General features: G+C 35.7%; 1 long non-coding RNA gene across 8 annotated transcripts in view; it reads right to left on the bottom strand.

The window, feature by feature from the left end:
- LOC141551936 (uncharacterized) overlaps positions 1-18,561 on the bottom strand; it is a 484,713-nt gene that overhangs the window by 50,342 nt on the left and 415,810 nt on the right. The gene's annotated exons all lie outside the window — the stretch shown is intronic.

Below are 18,561 nucleotides of genomic sequence, written 5' to 3' on the forward strand. Positions count from 1 at the left end.
CAAAATCTGGAAGCACCAACATTTCTCTACATTGACATAACCCTGGAAAACTTCTGACTGGCTTCATATTAAAAATTCTAAGCATGTCATTGTCCATGGGCATAGACATGGTGTGTAAAGGGTATAGATTAGTTCATGCTGAACTTCCCTTCCATTAAAAATAATTATGTGTGTTACAAAGTTCAGGAAGACACCTGACTCTGATGCTAACTGCCTTTATCAACTTTGGTAATTGAGTCTCAGTTTCCCTGTCTGTAATATGGGAAGGGAGATGTATTACACTAGATGACTTCTGAGATCCATTCCCATTCCAAATCAATAATGCTGTAATTCCATTTAAATAAAACCCACAATGAGAAATTAGAAATTTAGGCAATATATGAATTAGGGATTTGCTTACATTTCAAATGATTTTATGGCAACATTCATTTAAATAAAAGTTTTAGGATATTCTTTGTTGTAGTCTGACTTCTAGCCAAAGAACCAAGGTAGAGAGAGAAGAAAACAGAGAGCTGAGTGACAAAAATGAAACAGAAAAAATAACTTTGAATCTAAAGAAGCAGTTAAGATAGATCAACAAGAATGTAAAATAAAGCATACCTGCCATAGTGTGGGCCAGAAGGAATATAGAGCAGAATTTAGCAAAGTTCATTTTATATTCATTCTATATTCAACTTATATGCATAGAGATGGTCCCTTTATGGAACTTTTGCATTAGGAACAGAGAAAAGGAGAGGAGAGAGAGAGAAATAGACAGAGACAGAAAGTGAGACCAAGAGTCACAGAGTGAAAAAGAAAGCGGTGGGGAAAATGACATATATAGACAGAGCAACAAAATAGGCAGAAACAGAAGCAGAAATATGACAAAGAAGTATTTATCTTAGACAAGTATTATAAACGGTCAATGAGTTGGGCCTAAAATTTACTATGAAGAAGAAGGAAGATTGAATTGCCTTTGGAAAACTAGACATTCTTTTAATAATTCCAATCTTTTTACTGAGACAAAGACTCATCTTTTTTAATTCTAATATTCTTCTGGTGGTATTGTATGACTGTGAGTCATAGAACACCAGTTTCCAAAGGACTGAAATTGAAAATTGCCCAAAATGTATTTGTTGCCTTTCTCTGTTTTCCCTCCTGTATATCCATGTCTGTATTCAATTGTGGCAACCAAAAGTGGTGGGTCTTTATAGACTGTAATACAAAAGAAATGTGTACTAGCAAAAAAGAAATGAAGGAAAGAGTATTATCAAAAAAAAATACTCAAAGAAAGATCACTTAGTCAAGTGGTGAGAACAAAGGATAATCACTTGACAACCTTTATGTTTCCCTGATATCCATGTGATGTCAAGTGAAAGTAAGGAAGGTCATTATTATGTTAGATACCTTTTGGAGAACTCACTGGAAGGCAAGGGCAAGACTCACACAATATGAATAGACATGAATGGGTTTGTGATCTGACATCCCAATAGAGAAGTCAAGCAGAGAAAAATCACAGATTCTTTTGATTCTTTTAGTATTTTGTATTCATCTCTTTGGAAATGCATCTAATGAACCAACTGATATGCACCAGTTAGGAAAAATTATAGTTCTGGAACATAGTCTCTATATAGATTAGACTCTGTCTTACTAGTGTTGGAAATTTTCCTGAAGCTTTCTCCATTGTTCTGAAATTGCCTATTACCCTTCTCTGCTTCCCTTCCAGCTTACTAATGTCCTTACTAAAATGTCATAACCAAACTGAACACAAATAGACCAGAGACTCTGTACACAGCGGTGTACAGAGGGACTATCAGTAGCTTAGTCATGGAGATCACGTTTGCCAAATGCTGACTAAGATTGCTTGACATCTCATATCACTGACACACTGAATTTGCAATTTAACAATCCCATCCCAGATCTTTTTTCAAATAAATTTCTGGCTACCTATGGTACGTGGTACTTGTTTCTTTGAACCCATGTCAGAATTTGCATTTATGCCTATTGCATTTCATCTTATTAGATCTAGCTTGAGACCCCAATCTGGAGGATCCTGACTGTTTTCCATTGTGTTAGCTATCCTTCTCAGTTGATGCCATCTACAAAACTGATAATATCATCTATACCAGGGGTTCTCAAACTATGGCCCGTGGGCCAGATGCGGCCCACTGAGGAGATTTATGCGGCCCTCCAGGTTATGGTAAATGGGCTCAGGGGCGGAGACAGAGTGTGAGGTTTTGTTTTTACTCTAGCCTGGCCCTCTAACAGTCTGAGGGACAGTGAACTGGCCCCATATTGAAAAAGTTTGAGGACTACTGATCTATATCATCTATACCTTTACCCAAGTTACTCATAAAAGTTTTAAACAGTACAAAATAAAGCACATACCTACAGGTCACTCTACTTTGGTCCTCTTTCCATTAATGACTTTTACAGTCTGGCAATTTGATCAGTTCCAAATTTACCTGATTTCACTATCATCTAGTCCACATTTCTCCATCTTTTCCACCAAGACAAGAGACACTTTATCAAATCCTTTGCCAAAACCTAGATAAATAATATGTACCAAAATTTAGAAGACAAGTCCTGTGTGTACCAAGGTTGATAAGTGGTTCAGTGTTTACCAACCATTCTTTTAGTTTACCCTGCATCCTACTGGAATCATTCCAATATTTTAGACGTTTATAATCTAGAGAGTTGAATGAGATTGATATTTTATTAATTTATGAAAATTGGTTTGAACTACACCTTCCAACTTTTTAAATATTATTGACTAAATAAATGAAAGTGAGAAAGTTCCTTTCTCAATGATAATTACTTTTATATTTATATATATTAAATCCCTTAGTCATCTGTGATTTTAAAAAATAAAAGCTTATTATATAATTTATTAGCAAAAAAACATAGATATAGATATGTATTTATAATATTTAACTGTACAAAAGATCAGAGCCAAATACTTTATTATACAGGCAAGTTAGCTTTCTTCACTTCTAAAAAGAAAATTCTATCATTCAGTATTCTGAAGATATAAATTAGTATCTCAAAAATACTTTTAATATTTCACAAGATAACAGGTAAATTAGGTCTATTGGGGAATTATTTTTTTTTTTCTTCATTGTCTTTTAAGCTATTACAGATAATTACAAGTAGTTTCACAGTACAATATAACTTATTTTCTCACAGGCTTATCATCCAATTGTTTTAAAAATATTTTTTCATAAAATAACAGTCTCTTTTCACCTTCTGTATACTCTATGTTTTACTTTCATACATCAAAAATAACGCCCCCACACAAACACTTTTACTGACAGAAATATCTGAGTAATAGTTGCCAAAGTCACTTTAAACTGTCAAGTAAAATTTAAACTGTCATTCCATTTGGTTCTTAAAGATATAATAGTCTTTTCTAAAATTTCTCCAAGAAAAGTTTTAGAAATAGATGTTAAAAATATTTATGACTTTCTCTTGATTTCTTCACCTAGAAAGCTGGGGGGGGGAGAGGGAGGGAGGGAGAGAGGGGAAAGGGGAGAGAGAGAGAGAGAGAGAGAGAGAGAGAGAGAGAGAGAGAGAGAGAGAGAGAGAGAGAGAGAGAGAGAGAGAGAGAGAGAGAGAGAGAGAGAGAGAGAGAGAGAGAGGGAGAGAGAGAGGGGGAGAAGGGGGAAAGAGAGAAAAGAAGGAAGAAAAAAGAAGAAGGAAGAAGAAGGAAAGAAGGAAGAAAAAGAGGGAGGAGGATGAGGAATGAGGGAGGGAGGGAAAGAAAGAAGGAGAGAGGAAGAGGGAGAGGGAATCTGGCATACCCTATTATTAATCAAAAATTAATTATTAAATAAAATGAAGCTTTGTGCTTCATTTTTTTCACTTTAGATTTTGACTAATATCCTTTGAATTATACATATGAAAAAAATTTAAGGTGATGAACAAGTTTACAAACCCCCTTTTTTTTTTTTTTTTTTTTGCAAATTGGTATATATGTCCTACTTCTGTCCTGTGGCATCTCTTCCATGATGTTTTAAATGGTTCAGTAATGCTTTTACTTGCCATTACATGATTGGTATCTGTATAACACAATTCCACGTGACATGCACAAGATTCTTTTTCAGTCATTTCTATCATCTTTACAGAAAATTCTGCATGTCCTTCCTTCTGTGTATTCTCTTAGACTTTCTTTTTTTCCTTTTCTTTTTATGCAGGACTCCATGAGCCCTAATAACATTTTGGCTCTTGCTTTTTAATTGCCCGCCCCACCCCAATTGATCTGATGTCAACTGGAGATTTTCTTAATGTCAGATTATATTAGGGCTAGGTTGACTACTCTGCTTCCCAGATCCACTTAAAAATTTATTGCCAAACTCTTGCAAATATGCTATAACTACAAAAGAAAAGAAGATGTCTATATCTATGACTCGTGGGCTGCCTGAATTTTCTCCTTTGGGCAATTTTCTGGCAAATATGTTGGCACAATACTTGCCACATGCAACATCTCTGCAGAACACCAGTATCTGCCCACGGGTCATCTTAGTTCACCAGAATGATTATTTCCAGCACCACCCTGAGGGCACTCTTGTCGCCTGGCCCTCTGGCAAGGGCTTTCTCTAAATCTGGTACTGGAATGCTATAAACATCATTGCAATGAAACATCCCAGTAAATCATTCATTGAACTGAATACTATGTGTAATGACTTCTGGGAAGTTAAATGTATATTTGCAAATGAGCTTTACCCTTGCAAGTAATCAATCAACAAGCACTTATTAAACACTTACTATGTACCACACATATAAAGAAAAACAAAAATATTCAATTCTCTTTGAAAAGGAAACCATATTCATGAGCTTATTGCACATAACTCAGTTAAATAAATAGTCATAAATATTATGGAAGAACCACAAAATCTGCTGTTGTTTAAGAAGTTAGCTTGTATCAGAAAAGCCAAGTGAATGCTCACATCCTTGAAAAATGGATTGGAAAGTTGACACAGTCCAATGAATAGCTTTAGCAGTCAAGTAAGCTGTATTTCTCTGTTCTAGATTGCTTAACCTCAACTCTTAGTATCCCACAGATTTTATTCATGTATGGTTGGGTGTCCTGGGTGTCCTTGATGTCTTAACCCAGCTTGATGAGTTCACTGATGACCTAATTCCTTTCTCTTGGGCTCCAAATCCAGCTTTATTGGAGCTCATGTTGTCTTGGCAGATACTACTTGGCAGACGACTGCCTCAAGGAGAAATGTTTCTAACTAGATGCCATCATTCTTTCCTGGACTAAATCTTCTAGGTACTTGAGCAAGAAGAATTATCAGTTACTGACCATCATATTCTCCATCAGGAGAGATCTGAACTGCTCCCTTGATGATTCAAGGAAAATGTTGAACAGATCCTGTAGCCTGTGCTAAACTTAGATAGAACTGACCAAAGTTAAAGAGAAGGGCATGGCCTTGAAAGCCTCAGTAGAATTGATCCACTTAGGAATATCCATTTTTAGTGCTGGGAGGAGAAAAGCTTCGAGGAGAAAAACTCCTGATTCTATAAGCAAACACCAGAGTCCACAGCTTCTGGTAATTAAATGGCACTGTGGGTTTCAAATACTTTTAGCTGTGTAGCCCTAGGCAAGTATTTTTTTTTAAATAAGAGCTTTATTATTTTCAAAATACAAAGGCAAAGATAAGTTTTCAATGTTCACCCTTGCAAATCCTTGTGTTCCAAAATTTTCTCCCTCTCTTCCCCTCACTTCCCTCCCCAGACAGGAAGAAATTCAATACATGTTAAATATATGCAGCTCTTCTATACATATTTCCCCATTTATCATACTGCATAAGAAAAATCAGATCAAAAAAGAAAAAAATGAGAAAGAAAACAAAATGCAAGCAAACCATAATAATAAGAGTGAAAGTACTATGGTGTAATTTACATTCAGTCTCCTTTCTGGATGTGGACAGCTCTCTCTATCACAAGTATATTGGAATTGGTCTGAATCATCTCATAATTGAAAAGAGCCAAGAACATTACAGTTAATAATCTTCTTGTTGCTGTGTACATGATCTCCTAGTTCTACTCAATTCACTTACCTTCAGTTCATATAAATCTCTCCAGGCCTTTCTGAAATCACCCTGCTGATCATTTCTTATAAACAATAATATTCCATAAAATTAATATATTATAATCTAGGCAAGTAATTTAACCTTTGTCTACTTCAATTTCCTTAGCTGTAAAGTGAGAATCATAATAGAACCTACTTGAGAGGATCTTTGTGATGATCAAGTGACATCACATATGCAAAGTTCTTAACACAGTGCTAGATGTGTGTGTTTGTGTGTGTGTGTATAATATAAATAGATAGATATATAGATGATAGATAGATAGATAGATAAACAGAAGAGATAGATAGATTAGATAGATAGATAGATAGATAGATAGATAGATAGATAGATAGATAGATAGATAGATAGATAGATAGCGGCACATACAAAATAAATGTTTATTTCCTTCTTCTGGAAGGGTGGACATAGTGTGGGACTTGGAGTCTGGAAGATTTGAGCTCAAATCCTATTCTATCAGCTATTTGCTCTGAACAAGTCATTTAACTGTTTAGACTCACTTTACTTATCTATAAAAGAGGGATCCTTGTACCTTGGAGGTAGCTGGCTAATGCAATGAATACAGCACCAAGTCTGAAGTCAGGAAGTCTTGTGTTCAAATCTGGCCTTAGACATTTACTAGCTATATGATCCTGGACATGCCATTTCACCCTGTTTGCCTCAGTTTCCTCAGCTGCAAAAATGAGCTGGAGAAGGAGATGGCAAGCCATTCTGGTATCTCTACCAAGAAAACCCCAAATTAGTGTCACAAAGAGTTGGACACAACTAAAATAACAGAAGAAAGTATGTACCACAGAGTTCTCATGAGGATCAAATGAAATAATACATGGGAAATGCTTTATAAGTATGCTATTTAAATATTAGTTCTCATTATCATTACCTAATTACTTTAGGAAACTTGCAGAATGTACAGAGAAGCTGCTTGCCTTCTTGTTCTAGACCTGTCTGTTCCTGATCCGCTAGCTTGGGAATAAAGTCACCAATTTAAGCAAGATATGAACTGTGATTCACGGCTCAGGAAAGTCTCTCAACTATGACAAAGCTCAATGGCACATCATTCTTCTGCATGGGTGTTTCATAATGGTAATTTTAAAAAGTTGAATAGGAAGAGGAACTAGACTTGAGATTTCACTGATATTGGAAGCTCCCAGAAGAAGAAATTCTCTACAAGTGTGAATAAACCAGGATTTTATTTTTTTTTTTGCAATTTACAGTCTTAGCTGCCTAAAATACCAAGAGGTTAAATGACTTTTCCAGGGTCATATAGATAATATTTTCCTTCTCTTTCTCTTCTGTTCTGATGAGTGAAATTTATTTATAAGTCCTACTGTGTATGTGGAAGTGAATAAGTGTGTGTGTGTGTGTGTATGTGTGTGTGTGTGTGTGTGTGTGTGTGTGTGTGTGTGTGTGAGAGAGAGAGAGAGAGAGAGAGAGAGAGAGAGAGAGAGAGAGAGAGAGAGAGAGAGAGAGAGAGAAAGAGAAACAGGTGGATGGGTATGGGTGCATAGTCTTTTCTCCTCTGACCAGTCCAGATAATATAGTGAGGTTTAAAGATCACCCTCTTCCCCCACATCTCTCTCCTTGTTTATATAAACTTCTATTTCACACCCATATTATGTGAGATAATTTTCTCTAACTTTCCTCTTCCTTCTCCCATGACAATTTTTTATAATCAAGACACAATAGAAACACTCCTGGATTTTGGCCTAATTAGACTCTTTGTATGACCCCTGAGGATGATATGGAGATGTGTGTATCATCTTCCCATCTTAGAATTTAAGCAGATTGTCGGTTTAGTCCTTTATCATTGTTCATTCATGTTTATCTTTTAATGTTTCACTTGACTTCAGTATTTGCACTTCAAAGTTTCTATGCAACTGTGGTCTTTTCATCAGGAACACTTGGAAGTCATCTCATTAAAGATTCATTTTTTTCTTCTGTTAGAATATACTCAGTTTTGCTAGATAAGTTATTCTTGGTTCTAAGTCTGCACTCTGTACAACTTTAGGGCCTTATCTTTTTTATTTCTAATTTCCCTGATACATTTCTCCTTGCACTCTTCTGGTCAGACTTGGTCCCCAGCATCCACAAATCTCTCTGTCTCCATATCCCAACATGAGTTGGAAAAAAAAAAAATTACTTCTCAGGATCTATTTGTAAGAATATTGTTGGGGTTTTTTGGTAAGAAGAGGGAGCTCTCTCTAACTTTCACTGATACTCTGCCATCTTGGTTCTGCCCATATTGCATCAATGTATTACCCTGTCTTCAACCCAATGGCCCTATCAACCCCTAGGGTATTATCTTTCCTTCCTTAATGAGACTGGTGCCCTTCTTAAAGTCTCTCCACCTCAACTCTTGTCTTCATAGTAGGTGACTTAAACCTGTATATTAATGCTTTCTCAAATATTCCAACTTCCTCATCTCCCAATCTATTAAATTCCCATGACTCTCTTCTCTGTACCTTACCTACACAGAGGGATGATCAAGCCCTTTTGACCTTGCCATCACTCACAATTGTTCTACCTTTACTTGCATGAAATCTGAAATTCCCTTATCTGATTATATTTCATCTTCCAATTTTTCTGTGTCTTGCAACTACAAACCTTGTTCTTTAACCTTGCCATGACCTTTGTTCCATGCCCCATCAGTTCTTTCCTAGGCAATCATTTCTGCTTTTACTATATTTTCCTCTCTTCCTTATCCCTTCTTTGAATTGAGGGAAACCACTTCAATTCAACACCTTCTCTTTTCTCAAACCCCTTCCCTCCTTATCTAATTGCTGATTACACACTGCCCAACTCCAACTGGAGTTTGCTTCTCTTTACATGATGCTCAACAAAGATGGAGAATATCACTAAACTGCGCTAGAACTTTACATTACAAAATCAGAACTAAGCCTTTGCTATAAAGATTCAATCCTTTACTGAATGTGGACCACAATATATCATTTTTACTCTTTCTCTTGTTGTTTGCTTGCATTTTCTTTTCTTTCTCATTTTTCTCCTTCTTGATCTGATTTTCTTGTGCAGCAAAATAACTGTATAAATATATATATATATATATATATATACACATATGTATATATGCATATATATACATATATTGGATTTAACATATATATTAATAATCTTAATATGTATTAATATGTGCCATCTAGAGGAGGGGGTGAGGGGAAGGAGAGGATCATTTGGAACAAAAGGTTTTTCAAGGATCAATGTTGAAAAATTACCCATGCATATGATGTTTTGTCAATAAAAAAAACTTTAATAATTTTTTAAATGAAAAGGAAAAAAAAAAGAATCATTCCTTTATTCTTGCTAATCATGTTACTAATTGTCACAATGGCTATTCCAAATGTTTTCTTCTTTTTTCAAGCTCCCCACCATTCTTTCCTCTACCCATCATTTCATCTGAGGATCTCAAGTCCAACTTCATTGAAAAAATTGAGGTAATTTGCTCAAAGCTCCCTTTTCACTCTTCCCCCTCATCTCATTTGACTCAGATATCTGCCCCCACTCTCTCCTACTTCATTCTTCTGTGGAAAGAAAAAAAATGTGAACTTTCTCCTTGCCAAAGAAAACTCATGCACATGCACATTTGAATCCATTGTCTCCCATGTTTTCTAGAAGGTGCCTCCTTTAATTTCCACTTTTTCTAAACCTGTTTTTTTTCCTATCTATTGGCTCTTTCTTTACCCCCTGTATTTTTCCCATAATTAAAAAAACTCTTTTAATCTAATGAATACTATTTAATATTTCTCTTCTCTTAGCTAAAATTATTCTATAGCTAAATTATTTCTAAACCCTCTGCAATGTGGCTTCTTATAATTTTCTGGTTGGTTTTCTGGAGTCTCTCATATAGATTCTTTTTTGTCCACTCACAGTACCATTAGTTAAATCCTCATCATTTCTTGCCTAAACTATTACAAGAACCATAAGATTAATTTTCCCTTCCTTAACTTTCTCTTCATTCCAATCCACCTTCCAATTACCTTCCAAAATAATTTTTCTAAATCATTAATCTTTCTATGTCATCGATCATCTTTCTATGTCATCACTCCCTATAATACCACCCCGATACCTCCATGATCAAATATAAAGACTTTTCTTTGTCATTTAATGCTCTTTGTGCTCTGTCCCACACCTATGTTTGCATTCTTCCTATACCTTAGACCCTTCTATGTACATTTTAAATCCAGTGTCACTTGTCTAATTGTTTCTAGAGCACAACACTCCAGTTCCCAACTCCATGGTTTTGTAATGGCTGTGCCTAAAATGTTCCCCTTGTTCAACTGTACCTCTTGGGTTTTCTGCCATATTTCAAGACTCAACTCAAAAATTCCAAAAGAATTTTTCTGCTCCCAAAAGGATTCATGTCCTCTAACATTTAGTGTATATGTGTGTATGTATATATATATGTATATATATATACATATATATGTATATATATACACATATATATGTGTGTGTGTTTATGTATATGTATAAGATTATGTATATAAAAAATACATGACAAAATATCATATAAGATTTTCCACAGTATGAAGTGGTACTTATGAACTTCCTTTCATTACCGGCCTCTTGAACCACTTAAGCCAGACCTCTATTTCCTCCATAGAGGATACAAACTATTCTGCATCCACTGAGGATAAAATGGAAGGTGGGGCTCCATACAGACTTTGGACAGCATAAAGGTTTGTTGTTATTGGTAAGTTGTTTCATTTATGCCTGACTCTTTATGACTCTTTGGGAGGTTTTCTTAACAAAGAACCTATAGTCATTTGTCATTTCCTTCTCCAGCTCATTTTGTGGATAAGAAAACTGAGGCAAATGAAATTGAGTCATTTGCCTTGGGTCACATAAAGCTGGTAATTGTCTGAGGCTGGATTTGAATTCATAATGATGAGTATTCCTGACTCCAGATTCCATACTTTATCCACTTCAACATCACTTAGCTGCTCCTAAGTAAGAATATTATGTCGTTCCGATTATTATATTCCAGAGCTGTCACCAAATAAGGCTGCCTTCCTCTCTCTTCTACCTTGGGCTGTCTCAGAGCCCATCTATAGCAACTGAAGAACTCCAGCTGGAGTCGACATCAATTAGGTCCATTCTTCACCTTTTACTGGCCTGTTCAGATCAGATCTTCCCAGAAACCCCTTCTCTTTTACCTTTCTTGTTCAACATGTTCTCCTCCTCATTCTCCTGAAGAAACCAGGGGTATGCTAGTAAATATTTACCACCTGGCTTGTTAGAAAAAAATAAACATATGCATAACATAATTTTAAGTTCATTATGTATTATTAACATTTCTCCACCAATTTCTTATCTAGAAATCAATAAAACAATAAAGCCGGGATTTATAGGATTTGCCAATTTAAAAGCTAAATTTGCTTTAATAATCAAGTCATGACCCAGTGTGTGACTCTAGGACAATTCTGAGGGCATCCAGAATTCTTGTCCCACTCGCCTCTTCCTAGTGATGGTGGGTCAGAGTCCTCGAGGCTCTCTGTCCCCTGTAGGCAGACTCACCAGTGCACCCTAGATAAATATTTTTAGGCCTTGTCATCTGATTCTTATTGGACACAAAGGATTTTCAGGCCTTTCCATTTACCCTACAACTCCTCTTTCCTTTAAGACTAATTTCCCCTAATTATAGAATGAGAGGAACATGAAAGCTCTCCTTTTTTTATTTGTACCTCCAGTGTTTGGCACATGATAAGCACCATAAATGTTTTTTCATTCCTTTATTTACTTTCTAACAGTTTATTAACTTGTCTTCCAAGAACATTGGGATCTATTTGGATGACAGCTCAATCTATTCACTAAGTTCCCATGCACCAAATCATATCAAGCTGGCCAATCTTCATGGGCATCATTTCTATGCGGTTAGAAATGGTTCTGTTTTACAGAGAGATTTTTATAAACAAGCTGATTAACAGAAAGACATAGTTTATCTCTTCAAATCAGACTCTGTCCTATTTCGATGACTCCTCAGGTTGTAACAATATTTGGGGTTTTCAAGGTAATGTAATGAAACCAATAAATATCAACTATGGCTAATATTTACATAATAATTTAAGGTTTCTAAAATATTTTAAATCTATTATTTGATCCTCAAAACAAACATATGAGAAAAGTGCTATTATTTGCCCACAAGAAAACAAAGGCTAAGAAATTAATTATGGGATGCAACTAGTTTCTGAGTCAGGGCTTGAACTCAGGAAGTCCAACACTCTATCTACTGTACAACCTAACTATCCATATTATTATTTATGTTATATCTACCTGTCCTCTATTTAGATCTAAGATGTAGATGCATAAAGTTACAGATATAGACATAGGATATGATATAGCCTCTGACTCTAATAACTGTGTTCATGAATATAACAAGAATTTTCTTCTGGTGGATAGGAACCATGAAATAGACATTCCAGAAGTGAAAGAAGAGACCAACAATCACCCTCACCACTCACCCTATTTAATAGGAGAATACCTTTTTGAAGGCAATATCAACAATCTTTTCAGACAGATCTAAGAGCAAGCGTGTTAGAACTGCGTACCTACTATCCCAGAAAAATATCAGGGGCAGAGTTCAATGTTGCCAGGAAGGAGAATGCTGCTGGCCAAGGCCACCTTTGAAATATGGTGACACAACAACAAAGGGAACACCAAGGCCATTCTTCATCCACATCAATCCTGGAAATACAGCCTGCCTGTGATCCAAACCAACCTCAGGTCCCCTTTGGAATGGTTTATTTTACAACCAAATACCTCAGTTGGAGCCAGATCCGATAAACAAAAACCCTGTCTGAGGAAACTGAGAAGAGTCCAAAGAAAAGGAAGCCCCTCGAAGCCTTTATTTGAGCTGAAAATTTCATGGTCATCAAAAATCCTCTTGATTTCTCTGAGGTTATCTGGTAAGAAGAGGCAATATGTTCAGGATGAAATAGCTACTGTGTAATGCAGAGGATACTGTGCTGGTCTTTAATCCTGAAGACATAGATGCAAATACCATCTCAGGCACTTACTAATGGCTTGACCTGAGCAAGTCACAGCTTCTCTGTGCCTCAGTTTTCACATCCATAAAATGGGGGAAAAGAGATTGGACTTAATGCATGCATCCTGGCCATCTCTTATACCCTCAATACCTTCTCCACTGAGAACATCATCTCCACCTCTATCTTGATTTTTGTCCTTTATTTTTGAAGAGGAAAAAAATGACATCACTATGTTAGACTCAAGTTAATGTGTCTGATTGCAGCTGATCAGACCAATATGAGCTTGGAATGCTCTGCCACAGGCGGGACACAAATAGTCCCTATGAACATTTAGAGCAGATTCTCTGTGCACATCTCACACTTCTGCTGAATTAATTCAATTCTGTTTTGCTCATAGAGCACAGCATTTGAGAGAGCAGCCATGCTGAGTGATCCTGTGCCTTCTATGTCTCAAATCGATTCTAAAGTTCTGTGTTCAGGGAAGACTAGTACCTCCAGGTGAGGCCTGACAAGCCCTTTACAAAGCTGTTTTCTACCTTCAATGTTCACCTGATCTATCTAACTCTCACCTGTAGTTCCAAGAAGCTGTAGCACTCATAGCAGCTACACCCCAGTAAACCATTCAGCAGAAAAGTTAAACCAGATTGAGGGTAAACAAGGGGTCTCAAACCCTTCATGTATTCTCCTTCCTACCAATCTTTTCATCTCCATTTTATCTACTGTCTTTCTCACTAAGGATGTACACTCCTTGAAGGCAGGAATTATCTTGCTCATTTGTATCATCAGCACTTAGAACAGTTATTAAATAATTTATCTATCAATTGATCTATTTGTCTGTTAGGTTCTTACCAAGTGCTAATGAGATAATGAGATATTAGGTTTTTACTAAATGCTAAGTTGGTACTTAACAATTCTCTAGCTCCGAACTACCTTTCCTGTAGTTTGACTTGTGAATTCCTAAGGAAGAGCTTGCATGCTTGGGAGGAGCAAGCTCATTGGTTGAAGTGGTTCTTCCCAGAAGCCCTTGCATTATCCCACGCCCATTCTCTGGGAGGATAAAAGAGGACAGCACTCCAGAAATAGGAGAAGTCTTTGCACTACATCAGCTTGACGGGGTTCTCTGCAGGAAGGGAAGTCACTTCTCTGGACAAGAGTTAAGAGACAACGGTTCTCTACAGGAAGAAGAATCTGTCCAAGAGATTTGAGTTGACACAGCAGATCTCTTCCCAGAGAGTGATCGGCAGCTTCTGGAGACAACAGCTCATTACATTTGTCCATCCATCTATCCATTTATCTATCCATGTCTCCATTTTTGTATCTATGTATCTATTTAGCCATCCATCCATCCATCCATTTATCTCTCTCCATCTCTCCATCTATCAATCTTTCTCCATATATCTGTCTCTATCTATCCCCCCTCTCTCCATCCATCTATGTATCCATCCATCCATCCATCCTTCCATCTATGTATCTATCTATCTATCTCTATTTGTCATCTACCCCAAGCATGTGAAGACTTCTCCTGGTGGAATGGGTGGATGAGAACAATTTGTTCCAAGGACCACAAAGACAAGGAAATGAGTGTTGTGGAGTGTGAAGGCAAAGTCTGAATCTTGAGTCATCATCAATTGTCTTGACTGTTCCCTATCACTAGACAATGTTGACTTTGAAAGAGAGAGTCAGGGCAATGGCTTTGTACAACACTGACTCACTTGAATCCAATTTACACAAGAATCAAGACATCACCATGCCAATTTCCCATTTCTACCTATCTCAACATCCTGTGGGAAATATACTGGGATACATTGGGAGCTATAATCACAAGCCCACAGGCTGCTCAGGCCACAGGGTCATCTCACTGGAAGCAACAGTGGAATTCAGCAGCAACCTGGATGTCTGAGCAGACTTTTAAGGACAGAAATGCTCACTTCCAAGTGTGAGGAGGAGGATAGACAAGATGATTAGTGAGGTTTTACTTTATATTGCCCAGAATGATGACTGTGACTCACTTTCCAACAATCTGTAAGCTATGGCACTTTACGTGTACCACCAATCTTTTCCTTCTCCCTTTTATCTACTGTTTTTACCACTCAGGATTGTAGCTCCCTGAAGGCAGGAATTTATCTTTCTCACTTAGAGCACTTAGAACAGTTAGCAAGTAATTTATCTATCTAATCCATTCAACCATCCATCTATCATCTATCTATCTATCTATCTATCTATCTATCTATCTATCTATCTATCTATCTCTCCCTCCATCTATCTATCTATTCATCCATTTATCTATCTATATCTATCCTTCCATCCATCTATTCATCCATCTATGTCCTTTCTGTTTTTCAATGATCCTTTCTGGCTCTAAATCTATGATCTTATGATGAGTGCCTATTAACTCTCTCTTCTCAAAAAGAATTCTTTTCTCCAATAAGTTTCTACATGGGCAAATCCCACATGTCCTCTCAGATGATGTGTAGCTCTGTCCCTGCCAAGGTGGGTTAGCAATCAGGTATGCTGAAGTACTCAAGAGCTTAAGGTTAAAATGAGGTGATTTGGGCCAATTCCAATACACTTGTGTTGGACAGAACGATCTGGATCCAGAAGGACTATGGGGACTAGATGTGAATGACAACATCTATTTTCACTTTTTTTTGTTGTTATTTGCTTACTATTTTGTTCTTTTTGATCTGATTTTTCTTGTGCAGGATGATAATTGTGGAAATATGTATAAAAGAAGTGTATGTGTTTAGCATATATTAGATTACTTCTGTCTAGGGAGGGGAGGGGAGAGGAGAAAAATGTGGAGTACAAGGTTTTGCAAGAGTACATGTTGAAATCTATCTTTGCATATATTTTGAAAAATTTTTTAAATCTATTCTCTAAAAAGAGGAAAAACATTTTAAATATCAGAAAAAATCAAAGTGGGCAAGAAAAAAAAGGTTAAGGTTGGTCATCTGGAATTTCTATCATCATTGGATACATCATATATAATATATATATGTATATATTTACTTTCCCAGAAACCCTATGAGTCAGCCACAGCAGTTTATGTTATCCCTATTTTATGGGTGAAGAGAGTAAGGTTGAGAAAGGTTAAGTGGCTTTGTGTTTTACATTCCCACGTGTAAGATTAAGGCATAAACTAGTGACTCAGGGAAGAAGCAGCAGGCTCTTTATTCATTTTCTTATTCTACAAAGACCCTCATCTTCTACCTTTGCAAAATTTAATACTGACCTGGTGGGTGCACAAAGTCAGAATGTTATGCTGGCAATCTTTAATGCCTTGATGAAAATTATTCCTTTCTATGATCTGAGCTCTTCTCTGATTTTGAAAAGATTCAATTATTCCTTTCCATTCCATAAGTCTTATGAGTACATGGACATGCCTTCTACCTTATCTTGGACTGAAAGCTCTCATCCATATCACATTTTTAAATTGCCTTGTTCAGAATATTCCCACTTTAAATTCAATTTTACCATCTATAGCAAGGGGATAATAAATAGCACCTATCTCACAAGGTTGCTATGAGGGTCAAATAAGATAATCTATGTAAATCATTCTATAAATTCTAAGTAATTGTACAAATGTTAGCCATTATTTTAATTTGTTGTTCATTATTTACCACCCCATCAGAAAAATGACCATATGAGATGCTCCAGAGATCATCACCAAGATCTTTAAACCACATTATCTTTTTAAATCTAATGTAATTTTTATGTTTTATTCCAAATTTTCTTCTTTCTCTCTTCCCTCCCCCATTAAAGAGGGCAAGAAAGTACAAAAAGAAATCTTTTAATGATCTCTCATTTTTGTACCAGTAATGCTATTATTGTTTTTCTAAGCAAATATGTTTTTTTGGGACATTTATTTATGTATTCCTTGATTGCTGGATTTGTTTTCCTTTTTTATGTTTCTCTTGTTAAAAGTTCAAAGCACATAATTTGCTCAGGCTGACTTTTCTTTCTAAAAAAATCTTCAAGTGCTTAAAAAAAAATAAACCTATCTTTTTCCATTAATTGTTAGATTTGACTTTGTAAGATATGTCACTTTAGGTTGTGTCTTAAACTCCTTTAGTTTCTGGAATATTTTATTCCATTCCCTCCTCTGGTTTGTGCTGAATACAGAATTCAGTTGCATTATTTTAATCTTCTTAGCTTTGTTGATGGAATTATTAAAGTTCACTACTATCTTTCTTGGCTTTTGTAGTATAGGGTGTTTTTTCTTTTTTTTTTTTTTTTACAAATGCATTTTGTTTTTTTCTGTTCAGAAATTCTGGAAAAAATTTCTTGTTTTGCATTGTGGTGCTCAAGTTTTTCATTTGTGTTTTTCTGGGAGATCTATAAGTTTTAAGCTCATTCTCCATCCCCTATCTTAGAGATTGCTATGTTTCACTCACATTGAAATCAAGTTTTCTTTTAGCATTATTGCTTTTGTTTCCTTTCCTCCACTTGTCCTTCACTTCTAAGTAATTGAATTTCCAAACATTATTTTCTTTTTGTTTTCTTTAGTGAGTTTTGTCATTGTGTATTCAAGTTTTCATATTCTACTGATTGTTTCTGATGATTACACCATAAATTCTTCTTTAACAATCCTTATTTCTTTCTTAAATTATTCAGGAACATTTGCATTGGTTTCATGTCTCTTGAGAATTCATAGGATCCTTCACAGGATCAACAGGTGTTGATTCAAATACTTCTGCAATATAAATATAATTTTTAGATTTAATGAAAAAAAACTTTTTGTTTTGGGAATTTCATAATAGCTCTTAAGATAATCTAAGACATTATTGGATATTGTGAGATAATGATTGGGAATAATTATCCTAGAAATACCTTATTAACACCTATAAAGACCTTTCCAGTGATATGAAGATTTGGTGAAAAGGATAGTCATCATATGATGTCATTTTTTCCTTTTCTTATTAATGAAGAATTGTATAGGTAAAACTTATTTACTCTTTTGCTGTCCAACTACTATGTATTTTATTTATCTATTTTTATTCATCTTATTAATTTATTTATTTGTTGAAATGTTCTCTCCTCATTAAAATGTAAATTTGTCCAGGGTAGGAACTGTTTTGCATTTCTCTCCCTATGCTTAGGAATAGTTTTTGGCATACAGTGAAGACTTGATAAATCATTATTCAATGATTGTCTTCCTATAAATTTAGCTGATCCTGTTTTCAGGATGTCTAAATTAGATAATATCAAGTACTCCTTTTTATTACAGGTGATCATATTGCTGTGTTATAGTGTACAAATTGCTTCTTCTGAAACATATGCCTCCTTACAAAACAAAAGGCATTATGGCCACCAAATGCCAACCAAACATATGCTCCTGGAACATGTGCTGAGCACAGCAAACTCTCATTTGGGTGATACTTCACTTTTAATCATGGCCAGATTTTCTTGTTTTTTTTTTTTCTTCTGGTTTTCATTCCTTTCAAACTCATCTTATTTCTCAGTGTATATCAAACTAACTTGAATTC

This window comes from Sminthopsis crassicaudata, chromosome 1 (assembly GCF_048593235.1).
Source record: "Sminthopsis crassicaudata isolate SCR6 chromosome 1, ASM4859323v1, whole genome shotgun sequence".
Lineage (NCBI taxonomy): Eukaryota > Metazoa > Chordata > Mammalia > Dasyuromorphia > Dasyuridae > Sminthopsis > Sminthopsis crassicaudata.